At 44.2% G+C, this 20,982-nt stretch overlaps 1 protein-coding gene across 21 annotated transcripts in view; it reads left to right on the forward strand.

Moving 5' to 3' along the window:
- The window catches only part of MYLK4 (myosin light chain kinase family member 4), a 93,878-nt gene that overhangs the window by 39,381 nt on the left and 33,515 nt on the right, over positions 1 to 20,982 (forward strand). For 3 of the 21 annotated variants that reach the window (XM_082345663.1, XM_082345666.1, XM_082345668.1), the window contains exon 2: positions 16,167 to 18,545. The exons of 7 other annotated variants lie outside the window; for them this stretch is intronic. The gene's annotated coding sequence lies outside the window, so the exon portion shown is untranslated. Of the gene's footprint in view, positions 1 to 7,642; positions 8,916 to 11,114; positions 18,546 to 20,982 lie in introns of those variants that run through there. 11 more of the 21 variants (XM_082345660.1, XM_082345664.1, XM_082345675.1 and 8 more) reach the window with 10 other exon arrangements.

The following is a 20,982-nucleotide window of genomic DNA, read 5'->3' on the forward strand; positions in this document are numbered from 1 at the left end:
AAAAATATCCAGTTTTAAGATGTGTACATAGAAGTCTGTTTTAGCCTGAATTACCATTTGGTTAATTACATAGTAATTACATGGTAAGGTCTGAGTCTCCTCTGAGCCTCTCCTGCATTTCACTGTGTCTCCTGTAGTCACCTAACAACCCCAGGCATGGCGTTTGTCTCCTCTGAGTTGGTGTGAACGGCCACAGGGAGAGCACATCAAGGATGGAATTTACTTAAGCGGAACCCCTAACTCTGAGACCTGGTTTCACACAAAGCACTTAAACCATTTCCTGGCAAATGGCTACGGCTTTGTGTGCCCGGACCCCCTTCCTCTTTCTCACCTACTACATCTGCTCTGCTTTTTATTACATCTGTCTGTAACCTGAAACATTTTACTTTTTTTTTTTGCAATTCTGCAGCTACAGTGTCTCAGTACCATTTTTGGACTTTCACAAGCGGTGTACGTTTCCTAAGTACATTGGAGATGCTGATTTCTTCCTAGCCTTTTCAGAAATGTCCCAGTGCCCTTAACTCCGGGTTAATGTGTGCAGCTGACAGTGAGAGAAGCCCTACTTGCTCCTGGGTGGATCCTTGAGGCCGGTGTCTTGAAGATAAGACACCAGGAGTTCTGACCTTGGTGGACAAGAAGGGCCTTCCAAATCCTGAGGTCCTGCCCTCCCAGAACAGGCTGGGGAAGTCGTGGGCTTGAAGCTGGAACCATGTGTCAGGATGTTGTAAAAGGAGCTTGGATGAGACACACTTAATGCCACTCCCAGCCGTAGGAGTCTTTTATTTTGTTTTAATACTGAATCCTGATGTATGTGGAGTTCTGATGTATATTCCCTCAGTACACATGAGGTTAGCAACTGACCATAGAGGTCTAAAGGATGAGTTTCTGTAGTGTGATTTTTTTTATACTTGCCACCCCCCCCCGCCCCCCAAAACGCTATCTTCTTTCCTCCACGATTTCTCAGAAGGCTCTCACTGACCCTTTGCATTTTTGTTCCTCAGCCAGGGTCTCTAAATGCCGTTCTGCTTGAGGTAGGGATTTGTTTCTCCTCAGCTGGATCAAAGTCGAAGCACCTTTTTCAGAGCCCCTTTGGATGTGAATGCTCTGGGATTCCTGTTGTTTTTCCTTAATATGCCCCTGCCCAGAGCAAGCCCCTGCTGGACCCTGAGGAGCAGGAACGCCAGGATCCATGGCTTTGGTGGTGGTGACTAGGAAGTCGCCGCAATGGCCCTTGTGAGTCTAGCCCATTGGCACAGGTGCTGGGCGAGGAGTAGAAATGCCGTTCTTGGCTGCAGGGCACTGAAGGAGGGCAAGGCCGTCTTCAAAGTGATCCACCAGAGAGCCAGGGTGACGGGTATGGAAACAGACAAAATCCCTTTGTGGAGAAGAGCCCAGAAATAGCAAAGCTCCTACGAGTGCTAGCAGCCTCATGAAGGGCATCTGTCTAGCCCGGGATGGCTGGAGCCAGAGGCACCCACAGCCCGACCACTTCCACCTGAGCTCTTACTGAAGATGTGAAAAGCCAAAACCCTAACTTTATGAGGTGCTTTGGATGGGCCACGCTGAAGAGGAAATATGGAAAATTGATTCTAAATGAAAGAGCAAACGCAGCCCCTGGGGTGCCAGTGAGGGCAGGAGAACCTCAGGAGCGCCCAGGCCGAGGGCGCCCCCCAGCGTTTCTGAGCATCTTCTGTGCCCCCCAGCGTTTGCGTGTGGGATTGCTTGAGCACATCTGCTCCAACTTCAAGCTTTAAAATAGACTCTTTCCGATGCTCTGCAGGGGTGGGCCCTACCTGATCAGCTTGATAGTTATCAGAGCTCGCATAACTTTCCTTTTTTTAAAAAAATTTATTTATTTATTTTTGGCTGTGTTGGGTCTTCGTTTCTGTGCGAGGGCTTTCTCTAGTTGCGGCGAGCGGGGGCCACTCTTCATCGCGGTGCGCGGGCCTCTCACCATCGCGGCCTCTCTTGTTGCGGAGCACAGGCTCCAGACGCGCAGGCTCAGTAGTTGTGGCTCACGGGCCCAGTTGCTCCACGGCATGTGGGATCTTCCCAGACCAGGGCTCGAACCCGTGTCCCCTGCATTGGCAGGCAGATTCTCAACCACTGCGCCACCAGGGAAGCCCCAACTTTCCTTTTTTTAATTAAAGAAGTGAAAATATGAGAGGTTGGTGTATCATTGAAAAAAATGTGAATTATTCAGTGTAAAAACAAATTATTAAGGTGATATTATAGGATTTCAATTGTCATGCTAAAAATTGGGACAGCCCACTCATAAGTAAACATTTTTTATATAAAATACATAAAAATATTTTTACATAAAAATCTTTAGATTTTTCATATAATTTTTTTGGTATTCATTATACATTCACTTACTCTAAAGATCCATAAAGTTCCTCAAAGCTGGGCTTCCCTGGTGGCGCAGTGGTTGAGAATCTGCCTGCTGATGTGCTCTGCAACAAGAGAGGCCGCGATAATGAGAGGCCCGCGCACCGCGATGAAGAGTGGCCCCCGCTTGCCGCAACTAGAGAAAGCCCTCGCACAGAGACGAAGACCCAACACAGCCATAAATAAATAAATAAATAAACACAAAGTTTAAAAAAAAAAAAAAAAAAGAAAGAGCAACCATATGAGAAGATAACATACCCAGATTTAGGGGTTTGGAACACAAGATTTAAAAAAAAAAAAAAAAAGTTCCTCAAAGCTTTTCATGAGACATAGTATTTCTACTACTTTTGTCCCTATGTTCCCCCTCACCAGAGGTAAATATTTTCATTTGTTTTAGCTAATTCTTTCAGTTATCTCCATATATCTAAATAATGTGTATGTTCTTTTTCCTTTTCATATTTAAGCTTTTCAAATCAAATGGTATTGAGAGAAAGGTAAGGATTGGGTCTCTTTCATCTCTACCTTCACCCCCCTCACACACACCTTTTATGTTTTGCTCCTTTTCCCCATTCTCCCAACATAGTTATATTATAATTTTTGGTTAAATAAAAATTCAGTGTTTCAGTTATTGTGAGAGCAATGACTGAGAGCAGTGTAGAGCATTATTATGAATTTTCATTTTTTGCTCAGCCCTTTCTTTTCCCTGGAGTTATTGGTCGCCTTGATTTTTAAAATTTGCTTAGCTTTTAAAAGTACGTATCATGAATTCAAAACCAAACCATCTATTAATTGTCCAAATCTTTTCTACATACCTTCAGATACATTAGGTATCCTATCAAATTTATCTTCTTGAAGAAATTCCTCCCAGAGACTTCTGACCAATCTGAATTTTATTCTACTGTACAGTGGTTGCCCTCTAAGCCTGAAGCACAGCTGATGTCCTAGCATTTCTACTGGAGAAACCCTGTCTCCTATCCTCTGTTGGATAGGGCATCCTCTGTTGTGTATCCTTTGCTTCTCTTTCTTGTTTTACTCCTTTGTTTAGATGGAATACACCTTCCAGTAGTTTCCTAATGTGATATTTTTGAGATCTTACACGTCTGAAAATGTCTTTAGTTTACACATGCACTTGGATAATAGTTTATCTGGCTGGGTTCAAAATAGTTTCTTTTCAGAATTTGGTAGGCATTGTACCGTCATTTTCTAGCTTCCATGTTGCTGTTGAGAAGTCCAAATGAGTTCAGAATCCTGACCCTTTGTAAGTGGCAGATATTCTTCTCTCTAGCAGCTTGTGACACCCTCTATTTGTCCCTGATATTGTGAAATTTCACAATGACAGACCTTGTATGGGTGTTTTGTCCACTGTGCAGGATGTTTACTGGGCTCTCACATCCTTCCATCTGGGAAACTCTTGGTCAATTTCATGTTCTCTTGTTTTTGTTCTGGAACTCCTAGTATTTGAGTGTTGGATCTCCTCACCTGGTCTCGAAATTTCTTATCCCTTCACTTCTATTTTCCTCCTCTGCTCTGCTTTAAGGGAGATTTCTTTATTGTGGAAGCTCCTTTAAGTTCTCTTGTCAACTATCAGAGTCAATTCCAGGAACTCTTTCCTATTCTCTGAGTGTTTCTTTTATGGGAATCCTGTTCTTGTAACAGAGATTTAATATGTTTTATGAGGATATTGATGAGTTTTTTAAAAAGTTTTTTTTTTTTCCTGCATCACCTCTGCTTCCTCCAGCTTGCTTTGCTTCATTAGTTTTAGCCTCTGTTTTTCATATTAGGGCAGAAGTCCCAAAATTTGTCTGCATATTACAATCACGTAGGAAATCTTTAAAAATGCCAACATCCAGACCACATGGCAGACCAATTAAATTGTAATCTCAGGGACTAAGATAAAGGGATTAGTATTTTTTGAAGTTTCCAGTGTTTTGCGGGACAATTCAAGTTGCTTTTCAGTGTTCCTCCTCTGCTGTCTTAAGATTCAGCTTTCCTGGCTGTACCCAGTTGATGACCACTTACCCATCTGCCTCCAGTTTCCAAAATTCTATTACTGCCATGTCTTCTCTTGTTATTTTTTGACCTTGTGTGTGTGTGTGTGTGTGTGTGTGTGTGCATGTGTGTGTGTTTGCCGTTTCACAGGTCCCTTTACTGCTATTTTAATAGGGTCTGAAGAAGGAGCAGAGCATAGAGTAAGATAGGGAGGAAAGGACACTTTGCAGAGGTCAGTTTTAAACCGGAAGGGGCCTTCTAGTTCAGTTCTAGTGTATATTGACATTTGTACAAATATATCAGCAGTAATTTTAATTTCACTTCATTTATTCAGAAGGGGCTACTACCTTAAAATCAACCCAAATTTTCTTTAAATATGAGAGCACTGGTACCACAGTCAGCTGTATAGTTAAAACCTCACGTGGTCAAACTTGACTAATTTATAATTAGTGATGATGGACTCAGCTGAAGTTTGCCTTTCTCCATTTTTTTTTAATTAAAAAAATTAGTGTAAATGACACTGCAGATTGGTAAACTGGTTAAGAGAAAAAATATTCAAGGATATTATTAGAACTTATATGCAGAAAGACAAAAAGTTCCTCTGATTACAAATGCTGCTACTGATGTGAATCTGATTTGCTATGCCCTGAACTGCACTTTATTAGCTATTAATCTGTATTACTGAATTAACAGAACTGAAATAAAATTCTTGCTTCTCTTTAAGCAAATTTCATAAATTTTTCTTTTTACAGACTTTTCATCTACCTGAACTTGGAATTGTGGAGGGTTTACTCTAATGAAAATAACAGAAAGGCAAACTGAACTGTAACATGTCATCTACAATTAATAAACCGCTAAACACAGGCAAGGAATTCAAGGGCTATAAAATGCCATGCATTTTCACAGTCAATGAATACAAAATTATTTGGCACATTCAATTCTGTCGCTAGATGGGAAGTTACTGTATTTAATGGCTTTCAAACTCACAAACGTACCTGTGAGACAGTGGCCCTCTCTTCGTGCTCTCAGGGGGAAATGGTGCCTCAGCCTTCCGGTCTCCGGAAATGCCATTGGTTTGTCTCTTTTTACTATGGCCCATTGCTCTGTCCTCCCTCCCACCCTCCCTCCCTCTTTCCTTCTTTCCTTCCATCCTTCCTTCCTTCCTTCCTCACTGATAAACATCCAATGTGCTGGTCTTTATGCCTGGAGCGGACTGGAGTGCTTTCTCCCATGCGTGGGTGGATGCGACTCAAGGATGTAAGCCCAGATTTAGCTGCACATCCTGCCCTTTGAAGAACGTGTGTGTGTGTGTGTGTAGAGTCCTGGCTTTCCCTTAGAAGCCCTGGGACTCTGCTCACGCCTTGCTGGCCTGTCTACAACAGCAGTCCTAAGTGATGTCAGTGGAGTAAAAGAGAATGCAGAGAACTGGCCTTCAAAAGTCACTTTAAGGCTCCAATGAGACTAGTGACATTCAGCCTTATGAATGTAAAATTTGAAAATTCACAGACTCCCTAATAATAGCAGCTATACCTCTGTTATTTTCTGTTGAGAAAATACATGACTAAAAGCTATCTTTATTCACTGATTCTTTCAAACAGGTTTGACTTTTACTAACCACACCAGTGTAAACAAACATTTGAACAATGGTAAGAGTTAGTACGTGCCCATGTTTAGTCAGTGTATCACTCAGGAATTGTATGTGACTTTTAGAAACAGAATTCTAATTCTGGTGAATTAAATACCTGAAGGTTTAGACCCTGACATTCAAGAGGTCCAGGGGTGTTGGTTTACAGCCAAGGTCTCTGAAATCCTCTGGCCTTTTCTTCATGGTCCCAAGGAGGTTGCTGGAGCTCCTGCCACACAAGACAAATGCTTTTGTTGCAACTTGAGGACTGAAGGGCAAAAAGTTTTCCTTTGAAAGCCTTTTGCTCTTTCATGCTTATGTCTCAGTGGTCACCCCCTCTGCAATGGAGGCTGAAGAATGTAGTTTTTCAGCCGAGCACATTATCCAGGGGTCTCTTAGAAGGGAAGATGGGAGAAGGACATTGGATAGGCCGCTAGCAACCTATGACATGGTCAGTCCAGACAGACACAAGGCTGAGAGTGCGTCTGGAACCATGGGCAGCGAGGGGCTTCTCAGTGTGTGGACTGGAGACCACAGGTCAGACGTCCCTAACACTCTATTCTACGGGTATGGCATCTTGGTGTGCTGGGTTTAAGCATTTCTCAGAGGAGGCAACTCGTAGCAGTCAAAAGAGCACTGAATGTGGAGGCAGAAGAGGTGGACACAGTCCTGAGCTATGGGTCAGGAACTTGGACAAATGGCTTTACTTCTCAGAAGTGCAGCTTTCCCTCTACAAGGAGGAAATAGTAACATCTGCTTCTGGGAAGGGGATGGAGATGAGGTCTGTGAAAGCTTCTCGGCGTGGAGACTCCCACACAGAGGTACTTACTCAACGTGGCTTTAAACTGAGGAGCCCAGGGTCACAGGCCAGCCTCAGACTTGGGGACAAGCAGGCAGATGTGAGGTGCTGGACCTTCATCTGGAGTCCCACGTGGTGGATGCTGGGGTGAACGTTTCCAGTGCCAAACGGCATCTTGTAAACTGCTCGACCCCAGAAGCAGGTGCAAATTGGATTTCGAAAAGTACAAGTTCACTCCCCGCTGCACGTCCGCTCTGGAGGTCTGCGTGCGTGTCTGCTTTGTATTTCAGGATTTTCATTTTTTATACTGGCTCATTTACAGATGTTTGATCAGGTGTGAACTTCTACCAAGAAAACTATAAAAAAGCAATTTAACAAGTGAGTCTGAAATGCCATACCAAGGGTGGGACTTTACACAAATTACGTACTGGACTTTAAAAATGAACAGAGTTGCTCTTTCTTTTTTATTTCCTTGAGAAGCTCCTGGAAGGAAAGTTCAGGAGTTCACTTCACCTGTTTGGGGCGGCTGTCCAGACGCCCACATCGCCCTGCGTTTCCTCAGACTGTTCTCTTTCCCTGAGATGGCCTTTCCCTCCTATTCACCTGGCAAAAACCTATTTATCTTTTCAGGCCCGGCTCAAGCAGCAACTCTACTTCAAAGCCTTGATAACCCAGGACCCAGGCAGGAGGAATCCCTCTTTCCCCTGTGCTGGTGTAATTCCTGTCTGTATCTTCACTGTAATAGCATCAGGCGTTTGTTGAGAGCTTACTGTGTGCCAGGCACTGGTCTAAGTGCTTTATATATGTTCTCTTAATGCTCATGAAAACTCTGTAAGGTAAGAACTGTTATTATCCTCATTTTACAGATGAAAATTACAGATGAAAGGTTAAGTGGCTTGCCCAAGGTCATACAGCTAGGAAACGGCCAAGTCAGGATGTGAATCCAGTTTCTTAAGCAACTATAACACATACATGATAATTATTTTAATAATGTACTTATCAGTTTTTCTCACTAGATTATAAGAATTTTCTGTCAGGGGCTCTGTCTTATTCCTCCGAGCATACCCAGCATTCTATCCTGAATGAATGAATGAATGAATGAATGAATATGTATACACACACCATGGGGTAACAAATTTGAACTGTACAGGAAACTCTAAAATGATGAGAAATTACTCTATGGCCCCAATTCAAGTTTCTTTTCACAGTGAACACTGTTAATCATTTCCTGTGATTTCTTTTAGAAATACCAGCATATATGTATGTGATTTAAAGAATTTATCCAAACAGGATCACTCTTAAACATTCTGCTCATTGCTTAGTACATACAGGGCTATTTTCAACTTATCAAAAATGAAAAGTGATTATGATATTTTGATTAACTGTGATACCTTGAAAATTCTGTCAATTTTGTGTCCATAAAAATTGTTGATCATTTAAAAGTATTGATCATAGCCCCAAGTCCAATTTTTAAAATGTTCTAACCACATAGTAGTAACCTCAACTACTTTGGGGAACAGAGGAAGAAATGAGATAATTATGTCTCTTAGCCAGTGTGCTCTCAGCAGTGCTCACTCAGAATCCTTTCATTTCTGTTATTCTTCTACATTTACAAAGAAGCATTCACTGGAGTGTTTTTCTAAAGGAGCAGAGGAGGGGTGGTGATGGGAGGGCGTGGGGGGCTTCGAGCAGAGCACAAAGGCTCTAAAGCCCATGGCGGCCTCGGTCTTGGGAGCCTGGGAGGTGGGGGTAACAAACCATGGACCCCGGGCTAGCACAGAAGAGGGTCCATAAATCTTGGACTTTCCAAGGGACTTGAGTGTGCTGAGTTCTTCTACTGTGTGGACATTTCATCTCCTCCTCGGGCAGGGAAAATGCCTTTATTTTCCATATGGTACAAAGATGTACCTCTTTCCGAAGCAGAGTTGAACCTGAGCAGAACATGTTTGTTTGTGATTTCAATCCTACAGGCTGGACACTGGAAGCAGGCCTAGTTCACTCTTGGAAGTCAGCAGAAACCCTTGATTCAGATGCCTTTGAGGATATGCTCTTTCCCCTTGGTCAATACAAGCTCCTGTGCTCAGACCTTTGATGCTGCAGGAAAACCGTAACCCGGTACTTTTCTCAGCCCACAATTGTCTGGATCAGCCTACTTTCTCCTAAGAAAGTTCTCAAACAGTGAAACATATGAAATTAGCTTATATTACTTTTTTAAAAATCGCAGTAAAATATACATGACATAAAACATAAAAATATACATAACATAAAAAAAGAGGCTCCAGGTTTCAGCCTGTATCAGAATTTCCTTCCTTTCTAAGGCTGAACAATACTCCATTGTATGGATGGACCACATCAACAGACACTTGGGTTGCTTCCACATCTTGGCCATTGTGCATAATGCTGCTATGAACATGGGTGTGCAAATATCTCTTTGAATCCTTGCTTTTAATTCTTTTGGGTGTATACCCAGAAGAGGGATTGCTGGGTCATATGGCAACTCCACGTTAAAGTTTTGGAGAAACTGCCACACTATCTTCCCCAGTGGCTGCGCCATTTTACGTTTCCGCCAGCAGAGCGCAGGGTTCCAATTTCTCCACATCCTCACCGACACTTACTTGTTGTTTTTTTGCTAGGCTCCGTGGTGCGATGGGTGTGGGGTGGTGTCTCACTGTGGTTTGGCTTATGTTACTTTTCACTCAAGAAAAAGCATTCTTCATTCTGGGTTTGGTGGGAGTGTTTCGAGGAGGAACCATGAAAGCAAAGTTCTCCACCGAATGGTAGCTCAGGGTACATTCATCCACCTACGCCTGGGCCCAAATACGGGATCCGACCTTTAGAAGGAGCTGGCTGGGAAACCCTGCATCGCCCGCCCGTGGTGATCCCCAGAGACCTCTCCAGGGATTCCTGACCATTAAATCATGCCCTGACTCTGGGGTGGGAACGGCCCTCTCTAACGTAATACTGGTGACAGCTTTGTGCTAGCCCTTATGCAAATGGGAGAGTGCTCTTCCAAGTGTCAGGGTCAGGCACGGACACTCCTCCTATTTCAGCGTTGGAGGTGGACTTGACCGAGGCAGCGGAGGAGTCGGAGCAGACACCGTTTGTGCAGACAGCTGAACAGGCTTGTTCCAGGGAGACCACACCAACTTAGTGTCTGTGTTGCTTTTCTTTTTCCAAAAACACTTGCACATTTGTCACTGTATCTTAGCCTCTCAATAATCTTTGGAACTAGCGGAGATAAGCCCATTTGACTGAGAGAACCATAGTCTTTGAGATATGAAGTGGCTTCTGCAGGGGACGCAGTTGGTTAACAGAAACGTTACTAGAACCCCGCATCCTGGCTGTGGACCAGTGGTCCATTTGACAGAGATGATCCCCGCTGAGAGTTAAGATTTCATGCATCTGAATAGCCTGCTTTCTTCAGGACTTTGTATGGCTTGAAGCAAAGTATTCTGTGGAGCAGCGGCAGAGGTGTAGCTTGCGTCCGGCCCCTTCTCCATAAATCCTGGTGGTAAAGCCCAGCTCCATGAAGACGGGCACGCCGCCCCCGCCCCCGGGCCTCCCTAACCTCGGTGGGTACCACCAGTGCTCCTCACGAGACTTTGAGACTCAGGCTGGTTAACTCTGCTTGGCTTAAGCTTAGGCACCACTGCCGATGACTCTCATGATCATTAAAGCCAACTTCTCAAAACATGAACGTCGTAGACTAAAGAATTTCCTGGGTCTCTTGTTGTTGTCCTGCTTGGCTCAAGTCAGAGATCATGTGAAGTTCTATGTCACTGGCAATGGTCTTTGAGTGACTGGTGCTTTCCTGCTGGATTTTAAGTGGCCTGAAGTAGACACACAGGTCTGGGCAGCCCTCACCAGGCTATTTGCAAATATGCAAGCCCACGCATAAATGGTCCATCTTCTGGAATTACTAGCTGGAGACCTGAGTGGCCAAGAACACAGGGGCTCACGGACACAGCATGTGGACGCCACTGATAGACAAAGGCAACCAGCTGACTTTTGTGGCTTCTCTCCACGGAGGTCATTCCTCAACTCAGGTGGCCTCTGCCGAGCATGTGCCCCAGAGCATGACGAAGCTGTTGTTACAGGGACAGCAGGATCAGCGCCTGAGGGTTTTAGGTTGCGGTGAGCATTAGTGGGAACATGGAGATGGTTTCCTTAAATAAACCAGTGAACAGCAGGCCCTTTTCTGCTTTAAAACAAAAGATGAGAAAAACCTACCTCACGTGCCAACTCTGATATGTATTCTATTGTATATTTACCTGCAAAATGTATAACTTTGATTTATTATTTATATCTTTACAGAAGCACCTTTTGTCAAGGATGCCATGACTGGAGGAAAGAGCTTTTGTTATCATGAAAAACAATCACCAGTCTTATGTTGCTCTTTGGAACGAAATCCTCAGAGCCTACTTTAAAATTATAGACCTTAAAAGTTGCCTATGTCTTTTAAACCAAAGATACCCAACGTTAGCATTACTTAAAAATAGTTTTTAACTAGTGGATAATGTTACGTGTGAGATGCCCTTCCAAAGCATCTTTGCACTTTACAGCTTCTCAGATGATACCACCCTGTTAAAGCTTGTTCGTGAACCAGGGCTGACACCCCACAGAAAAGCTCATGCAGGATAGCCAGAAATTTCCTTCCCGTGTCATACTCAAACAAAGTTTGAAAGTAAAAAGTCTTTCCCTCATTTCATTCCATCTCTACTGAGCCATAGGTAAGAGAATTTAATGAGAAAATTTGGAAGTAACTGGTGGCTAAGAGTATTTAGGATATGGACCATCTGGGGGTAAAGATAGGGGCTGCTATCGCCAAAAATTTTGTAACTTGCATTCATCAAGGAAATGTCGTGCTAAATTCATCTTATTCCTTTTTCTCCTGGGTTACTAAACTGGCTGATGTGAGAGTGCCATGATTTAGATTAATTTCTGCAATTAAGTTTCTTACCATGTCTTGTGGGAAATTCAGAGGCATGTAAACTGGATAACAGAAGAGCCGGGTGAAGTTGTGGTTAATTAGAGAACCATCCTCAATACACGTTAATTGTGGATTGATATGAACCTGGAGCCATGGTCCTCAGTTGCTTTCTGTTGTGGCACATGTGGAGGATGGCTGTTCCCCTCCTGGACTTGTGTCCACGGTTGTGTGCGGGGTACGTACAGTCCAGCAGACTGGCCACAGGTCCACGCTGTCCCTCCCACTCAAGAAAACGCACCTGGAAACTGGTCAGTGCAAGAGACATTATTCTGAGAATAAACTTACCACTCTGATCTGGAAAATGAAAGGCTGGCAGATTTCAGTACCTGGGACGTTATTAGTAACAAAGTATTTGTGCTACTATGAGATATTGTAAGACAGTCTGTGCTATGACTTGGCCCCTTGTCCCTTGCGTCATCCTGTTCAACATTTCAAACTCCATCTTTAAAGAACACTAAAAGGTGTGCTTCGAATCTCCTAAGGAACCCCAGGGCTTGGGAGCTTCCACCTCCACAGCTGAGAGCAGCCTGCAGGAGTGAGGCATCCTCCGAACCTGGAGGTAGCTTTCAGTGCCAGAAAACCTATAGACAGCAGAAGCTTTAAATCAGTATTTCAAAGTGGTTAATTTTTAAGAATGAAGTTTTGATATTCCATCTAAAAGGTTTTATTTCTGTAAGTCTTGCTCCAAATAGACTTCTCTCATAAACAGAGATGTCAACATGATCAGTTACTAATTGGGTAAATATTTTAAAGAAATTATTTCTTATTTTAATAGGAAATAATGTATTATTTTATTGCACCTCTGGACGGCTAGTCCCTGGAGGACAGCGACACTGTCTTGCTTACGTCCCTGCTGTCGACCCTGGCTGTCTCCTGCACACACCATTGAAGTCTGGTGAATTAAACCCTAGTTCATAAACCTCGCAGGAGAGTCTCGGCTGTGACAGAACTCACTTTCCACGTAAGACAAACTTTGCAAATTAGAGGGCTAAGACCTTGGCAGGCTAACCCCAGGGCAGCTGTCCCCAAGCCTTGACTGTACATTACTCACATGAGTTGCCCCAGAAAATATACAGGGCACCACTTAAAATGGAATTTCAGATAAACAATGAATGATTTTTTTAGTAAGGGACATAACGTATATTAAAAAATTATTTGTTGTTCATCTGAATTTGAATTTAACTGGGCATCCTATGTTTTCATTTGCTAAGTCTGACAAGTCTAAGCCTTTAGAAAATGTTGAAGTGAGGGTCCCACTCCAGAGACTTGGGTACAGTTGGCCTGGAATGGGACACCAGGGCTGGTATTTTTCAGAGGCTCTCCAGGTGATTCTATGGTGCAGCTGGGGTCGCAGGTCGCTGCCCTGTAATGTGCATTTCGACCTTGAACCTGTTCTCAGGACCTTCAGTTGTAAGCATCCGCCTCCTTTCCAAGGTGTCCCGGCCCTCAGCTCCCCACAGGCTGGTCTCAGGGATCAGTGGACCCACAGGCTTGGGGCGAGGCAGGAAACGCTAAGCAGCCTTGACCTCTCTGCCCTTCCTTAGACAGAGGAGCTTTAGTCTAGGAGATTCTCCCTAGCAGAATTCTTGGGAAATGAAGTGTCTCTGCCCAGCCCCTGGGCTCCTTTCTGTACATCAGGCCATTGCGTGAAGCTGATCCTGACCTCTCCATGGCTCTCAGATGTGTAGCTCCCCCGTGGGCACCCTGAGTTCTCATGTGAGCCTCCTAGACCCAAGTCCCCAGGCTAGAGCGCCCCGTCTCCCAAGGAGACCCCAGACATTAGGACCAGGCTTCGCTGGTCCCCATTTCAAGTTTCGCTGTGTGTGTCAGAGCCGAGTCTAGATCTTGACCTTGTTGGGCTCCCCCCTAGAGACTATTGCTGCACCCTGGGACCCAGGCTTAGCATCGGGGCCCTATTCACCACGAGCAGACCTTTCAGGGTTTGTTCTCCCATTTGGAACTCACAGCAGTGTTCCTCTGGATTCCCATTTGTTTTTCTGTGCTCACTTGTTGGAGTCCTGGTACTAGTCGCATGCCTACACGGTGGAGCTTGCCATGGCCTTGGGTCTAAGGTCGGTGAGCCTCCTCTGAGGGCTGTACCGGTGGGAGGATGGGGGACTTTAGTGCAAGGCTCAGGCCTGGCCCTGGCTTGTTTTCAGCCGGACCCTGGGGCTCCCTGGCAGATCTACACTTAAGATCGTCACAGCGCTGTTGACAGAGCCTGGAATCACCGAAGGCAAGCCGATGCAGGCATAAGATGTTGGGTTTTATTTTAGATTTGTACCGTTTGAAAGCCTTATAGCATGGCAAAATGTTGAGATCTAGCAATCGTTGGGATTATGGGATTAAAGACAGAATTCTGAGATCATTTGTATAGAGTTTAGCTGAAAGTGTCGGTGAGTTCTCCAAGGAGAATAAACCAGGGCTCAATGCTCATAGATGTCAAATACACTAGTGGACGGAGAAGCCTGGTAGATGAAGGCCAAAGCAGGAAGAAATGCCAAACAGCTCTCAGTTCCTGATCACGCGTAAATCATGAGGACCACTAATGGGATGAGGTGAAAGCATCGTCTAAGAGAATGGGCATCATCTGAAACCTGAGAGGCACATGGCTTACAAAGGGAGGTTTTAGATTTTAACTTTTAGATATTTTTACAAGTGCCCTACCAGAGGTGCTCATTTAGAAAGAAACCAGGTAGTGTTTTCAAGGATGTGAGCTGTGTAGGGAAAATACTGAGGTGTCGCAGCCAGAAGACAAACCCGGTCTTAATAAAGACTTCTGCACTGAGGGAGCCGGGTGGGGAGGAGACCAGAACTTTTCATTGGAGTTGGAGTACAAAGTAAGAAGCCAAAATATTAAGTGGAAGGAACATATAGTCCTGGATATAAACAAGACACAGCCCTGTGAGAAGCTGAGAGCTGGCAGAATCCCTGAGCATCTTAGTACCTAATTAACTCCTGGGCTACCTGAGGCTAATGAGACTGATGGCTTAGGTCACAGCACATCTGAGAGTGGACAACTCCTTCTGTGCTGTCACTGGAGGGAATGGGAAGGTGAGATGTGATTTTTTTTCCTTTTTTCACAGCCAAAAGTCATGGTGACAAAGGCTACATTGTATGGCAAATCTGTGATGTTAAACTTTGATTAAGAAAAGATCAACTCTTTGGTAACCTCTGAAAAAATGATTTGAAAAACTATTGAAAGAGAAGGTAACAAAATGTAATGCTTGAAGGCAAATTTAAAAAACAGAGTTTTCATCAAAGAATATCACTCCTAAGAACACATTTCTATTATTTCTAAGCACAAGTATGTTTATAGATTCAGTCAACTTTCCCAAGTTTTTTTTTAGTTTGGAGCTGGTGTTCTTTGATTAGTACTTGAATTTAGTAAGGAAGCTTATTTTAACATTATTAATTATTAAAATAAAACATTGTTTAGAGGAAGTATATTTACATATAGGGTTAGGATAATTCTATCAAAATTCTTATTTTTAAATTTTAATAAAGATATTAGATCATCTAGGGGGAAAAGGTTATGTACACTTTGCAGACGTAAATTTGGTTAAATCAGTATTGATGGGACCAAGATTTAATAAAAATATGGATGATTATGAAATGCATATAAATGGTATGCTATTCCATTAAAAATTATATATCCGTATTATAATATAAACTAGTCTTAGTTATTTAATCACTTGAAAAAACCCCTAGATTTTAGGATTTTGAGTTGAGGATTTTTTTGCAGCTGGAGTCCTCGTTTTATAGAATGTGGATTTTTATAGGAGTTGTAATCCTCATCTGGTTCATTTTCTTTAAAATTAAAAAGAAAAAAACCCTGCATTTGACTTTGACATTAATTGTCATAACTTTTAGTAGAGAAGAAATTTTGAGGTGATACTAACTAAGACTAGAAGTCATAAAAAGTACTTAATATTTTTTATAACATCTACCTGGAAACTGAACTTATTTATTTTTAAATAATGCTACTTCTCTATTGAATAGGCAAAGTTGGTGCCAATACGAGTAATTCTGTGGGAGTGAATAGGAAATGAACAACAGCAAAGTAATAGCATGTAAAGAAACGAAACTTTCATGTTCAGATTTGACTGATGTTGCTATTGTAAGTTATATACTTGTGTAAATGTACTCCACCAATAATGAGGTCAGTTTGAAAAATATATTGCTTATAACTGAATTAAATCAAAATGAAAAATTTTACAGTGATTGTTAAATGCCAAATTGAACTGGTCTCGTTAAATGTGAAATTCAAGTATATTTAGACTATTGCCTAAATTCTAATACATGAAAATAATGAGATGTGACCAGAAGAGTTGGAAAAAGTTACTTCTATTTTTTTTTTTTTTTTCTTTTAGCAGCTTCTCATTTCACAGTTTAGATGTATTTTCTGGAATTTGACGAGATAGCCTAGCCTGTGAGCATGAAGCACGCCGTGCCTCTCAGTTAACAGAGGAAAAGAGCAAACAGGTATCGGCCCCCGTGGTTTTATATGAGCATTTTGCTCGTGACTTTTACCTAAGGGGGTTACCTTTGTGTGTCAGTCAGGTTCACAGAGAAGAAAGAGTTCGTTAGTCACGTTGAGGGGGGCACAGCTGAATGGAGGGAATGTAGATGGAGTACGGTTTTATACGAGGTCCGTAACTGAAAACGGACTGCAGTCCTGCTCTTGGAATACCCACGACTGCACCTTGCAGCGGTGATTGTGCAGTGCTGCGGCCGAGGCCGCCCGTCACCCCATCGGAGGCACTTAGTTATTGACTGCTGTTCTGGGCGTAGTCTAGCAAACGGTCTCCAGGAAGGTGGGCGAGCACGTGTGCGCCGTTTGTGCTTCCTATGGCAGTACACGACACAGGATTTTGCTCTCCTGAAACCCACAGGGAATTCCAGGCGGGGCCCCAACAAGCCAAGGAAAGCAGACCAGCCCCTCCTCGTCCTCAGGCCCTGTCCAGTGCAAGCCTAGAGACTCTCTTTAGATACCTCCTGCAGGTGCTAATCGAGTTTCCTTAATCCTGTCCATTATCGTGTCTTATTTGAGAGGCTTTTCCTCCAAACAAAAATAGGCACTTTAAAGTTTACTTGACCTATGCCCTTCTCACTCTGGCAAACCGATACCATAACACAGGTTAATGCTTATGCTTATACCAATTCCTAACATAAATTCATCTATAGTTGCCTATTCTTCTAAAAGTCACAGAAAACTACTGTGTAATAACAAATGGGATATTGAGAACTGTGTGTACATTTGGAATATGTACTGTGGTGGGTAGATGTTTAGTGAGAGAAAACGAGGACAGAGTCTGTACTCCATGAGGCCCTGTTAACACTTTTAAGGATGAAGGTGTTGTAGGAAGAACCACCAGTATTATCCAGAGCCACCCCTTTTAGCAGAAACGTTTCAAATATTATTAAAATCTCCTATAATTGGGTGGAATTGGGAAGAATCTCGTTTTTCTCATTTTCGGTTGAGCTGATCGGGCTACATGCCCTTGAAAGTCTCTTCAAATTCTAAATAGATTTTATGATTTAGTAAGTTTTCTATTTCTTTGTCTTATTTTGAACTGTTAAAATACTGGGTTCTTTTGTGGTAAATTGTGTGGTTGGGAATACAAAACAGTTATGTATCTAACCCACCTCACTGTGCAGAAAACTACTTCCATTATCTTAATTTCTTTTTAAAATCTAATTTAAACCTGTGATGTTTCGTCTAAGCTGATTTTTCCTATTTCTCCTGGTTCTGCCTTCAGCTATTGTAGAAGATAAAGAGCTGATTTCCATAATGAAAAATGCTACCTTTTCGCTTGTATTGGTTTTGTTCATTGACGCAGCAGTCTCTCACCTTGGCAAACAAGAGACTGTTATTCTTATTTGAATCAGTGAATGAAGCTCCCTGTTTAAAGAAGGAGGACAGGCTCATTGCCAAGGCTGCCCGAGACTACAAATTTGCAAAGGAGCTGACGTGCGCGTCATACAAGCCTATCCCCACGTCACTGCCTCTGAGCGATGCTGGGGAAGAAACAGGACTAACCCACCACACTCCCTTCCCCTCGGAGAGGGGGAAACGGGCCTCCGTTGATAAAGTTCCCAAGAGACCGCCCCCTCCCCGTGTCGACAGGGCCTAATGCAGTGGGGAGAAGCCAACACCATTGAAGCAACGCCCCGCCAGCTGAGAAATGGAAAATTAATATCACGCAGCCAAACAAACAAGCACACTGCTTTCTACGATCTGCCCTAAAGACATTTCCACGCAGGCATCTGGTTACTACTAAACCATCATCGCAACAGGAGATAGATTCCAAGGGTGAAGGTACTTGAAAAAGCCCCCAAGAAGTGGTTTCGTGCCAGCAGACAAAGATTTGGAGTGTGCCCTTTAACTCTACCAAGTTGTAGTCTAGATCCTGTGGCATCGTAGACTTGGAGAGCTGAAGGAGCATTAGAATAACGTATAGGCTGGCTCCTTAATCCCAGGGCAAACACAGTGAAGGACTTCAGTGGCAAAGGCAAAGGCATTGACTTAGCACCTATTCCAGTGTTGAGCTAGGTGATGTACAAAGAAATTTAATCAGACATTTCAAAGGAAATAGCTGCTGCTCACTCTTGCCTTCAGGCAAAACTGTTTCATAATCCTAATGAAGTAAAACGTAGCAGTGCTGATACTCTAACCTCTTCTCCTTTCCATCATCGGAAGTGTTCATTAAGTGTCTCTGAAGCATGTTAAGGGAGTTACGGTCAATACAGAGGTATGAATAATAGATCTGAAATATATACATTAAGCAAATGATTTTTATTAGGTATGAGACATTTGTTGAGAAAGTGGTAAAATGATACATAACTGGTGACACAACGATCTGAGCAGAGCATGGGCTTTCTCTCAGAGGTACAGACCCACAAAGCCCACTACGTGAGCGTGGGGACTTCTAGGTGGCCCAGGAGCCTGGGAGCTGGACGTCTAGCCTCATACTGAGGAGGATGTAATAAAGGATATAATAAATAGGTCATCCCTCAAGATAACATTTTATACAGGTGACTGAGGTGCTCAGCAAATACCGTCTGGCATCAGCATCCCCCCGCTTACTAATCGATCGATTGATCAATTAATCAATTGATCAAGCACAGAGTTAGACGCTAAGGATACCGAGGTGTCTAGGCACGGTCGCTATGATAAATGCATGATAGATGCACAGCCAACACACATGGAAGAAGGACTGATTCCTCTTTCAGTATAAGGCTAAGGGAAGGAGTGTTTCAAGGGAGAATTCACAACGGGAAACCTTCTTGGGTACGGTGTTGAATAACGAGTAGGAATTCCCTGTGGTTCCTCAAAGTGTGGCCCCTGGACCACTTACATCAGAATCACAGAGTTCGTGAAAAGTGTTCTTGGGCTCCAACCCAGAGCTACTAGTTAAGGCTCTCTGGGGCAGGAGCTTAGTAAACTGCAGAACCACTGCCCCAAGGCCTAAGGCAGCAAAGGGGGTGCTGGCAGAAACACCCGCGTCCTCTTCACTCATCGCCCACGGCTCTCCCCTTGACTGTCAAGGCACACTTTCCAATTTCCCACTAATGATAACTCGTAGGGGTAGCAAAAATAAAATTACAAGCCTTTATTCAAAGGCTTCTCTACACCAGGTCGTTACGTGTGTTGCCTAGGCCAGCGCTTGGCCAGCGCTTCTCAATGTTAGCATTCATGGGAGCCTTGCGGGATTGGTGAAAGCACAGATTCTGAGCCGGTGGGTGTGGTGGGGCTGACAGTCTGCATTTCTAACAAGCTCCCTGGTGGTGCTGGCCACGGACCTACTTTGAGTAGAAGGGACCAGGCAACTAAATGTTTGGGGATAGTCATAACAGATGGGTTTATATCTACAGAGTTTGTATTACATTCCACATTCAGAGACTTTTTAAGAGCTTTGCAGCTTCTCACTGTTTTTCAGAGATAGCCTTTGAAAGCCACTTTGCTTTGTAACGTGCTTTCAAAATTTGCTGCCCTGGGGAAGCTGTGGAAAGGCGAAACGTGAGGTTAAATATTTCGTTTAGTGAATCTAAGTTCAGACCTCTGAACTTCCCTTACCACCAAGGGACCACACAGCCCCTCCCTTGGGGAACACTGGGCCCCCGGGAGGTGCCCGCCTCCAAGAAGGCCCATGCGGGGTGGGGGGCTTGGGCTGAACCGCCCACCGCTTACTCGGAGCAGGAGACAGGGGACGGAGTGATAAAAGTGAACCTAAAATAAAAATTAAAAAACAGACTGAGAACACCGTGTGAAACGAATCCTTACAAAACTGTCTGCAGCGGGGAGAAATCAAAGAGTTTTATTAGGTGATGATAAAACGTAGTAAACTTCATGTGAAAACATTCCAAGGTTGGGTCTTCTGTGGTATGAGAGGAATATTACGAAGTAAGGCTCATTTTAATCAAATGAACCTCAAGGAGCTCTAATCCCATTTATACCTGCGTTTGAAACTGGTTACACACACACGCACACCCGCCGCCGTTCCTCAGTGACTTTGCCGCCCGGTGTGAAGTGCCAGGTTCTATTCTGGGGACAGAATCCCAAGAAGGCAGAGGCCTGCAATGATTCGGGGTGTCAGACACACTTCTGTGTGGAGTGTGTAAATACTTCTGCGCCCTGGAAGGTAGTGTTCTTCCACTTCAGCCTGAGTCTCCCCTCCTCTGCTCACCTCCATTTTGGTGGAGGAATTAAATCACTGGCCATGACTACATTTTGACCAGCAGGCCGGGCGGAGGGTCCAGGCGGAAGATCCGGGCGGAGGGTCCCGGGCGGAGGGTCCCGAGGGGTGCTTGGCAGCGCGGGCTTTTTCTTGGCTCCCCCCACCCCGATGCCCCCCGAGGTCAACCCGGGGGCTGTGGTCTTCGGGGCTGTGCCCCAGACCCATTTCCACACGTGCCCCTGGGAGGCAGTGGTCTGCTGGGTAATCCTGCACCCTGGGGAGGGTCAGACCCTTGAAGGTGGGTGGGAGGCTGCAGGGATAAAGGGAAACACGAGAAACCGGCCTCCCCGGGGTCTTCCTGGCCTCCACACTCTGGTGGGGCCGCCCGGGCCGGGAGGGACCAAAGCGCCTCCAAAGCCAGAGGGGCGGGGCCGGCGAGCCGCGGCCCCCAAACCCGGCAGAGCCTGACGGTCCGTGCGGGCCCCACAGCCTCCGTGTCCAGGCTCCACCA

The sequence above is a fragment of the Balaenoptera borealis genome, assembly GCF_965194805.1.
Source record: "Balaenoptera borealis genome assembly, chromosome: 12".
Classification (NCBI taxonomy): domain Eukaryota; kingdom Metazoa; phylum Chordata; class Mammalia; order Artiodactyla; family Balaenopteridae; genus Balaenoptera; species Balaenoptera borealis.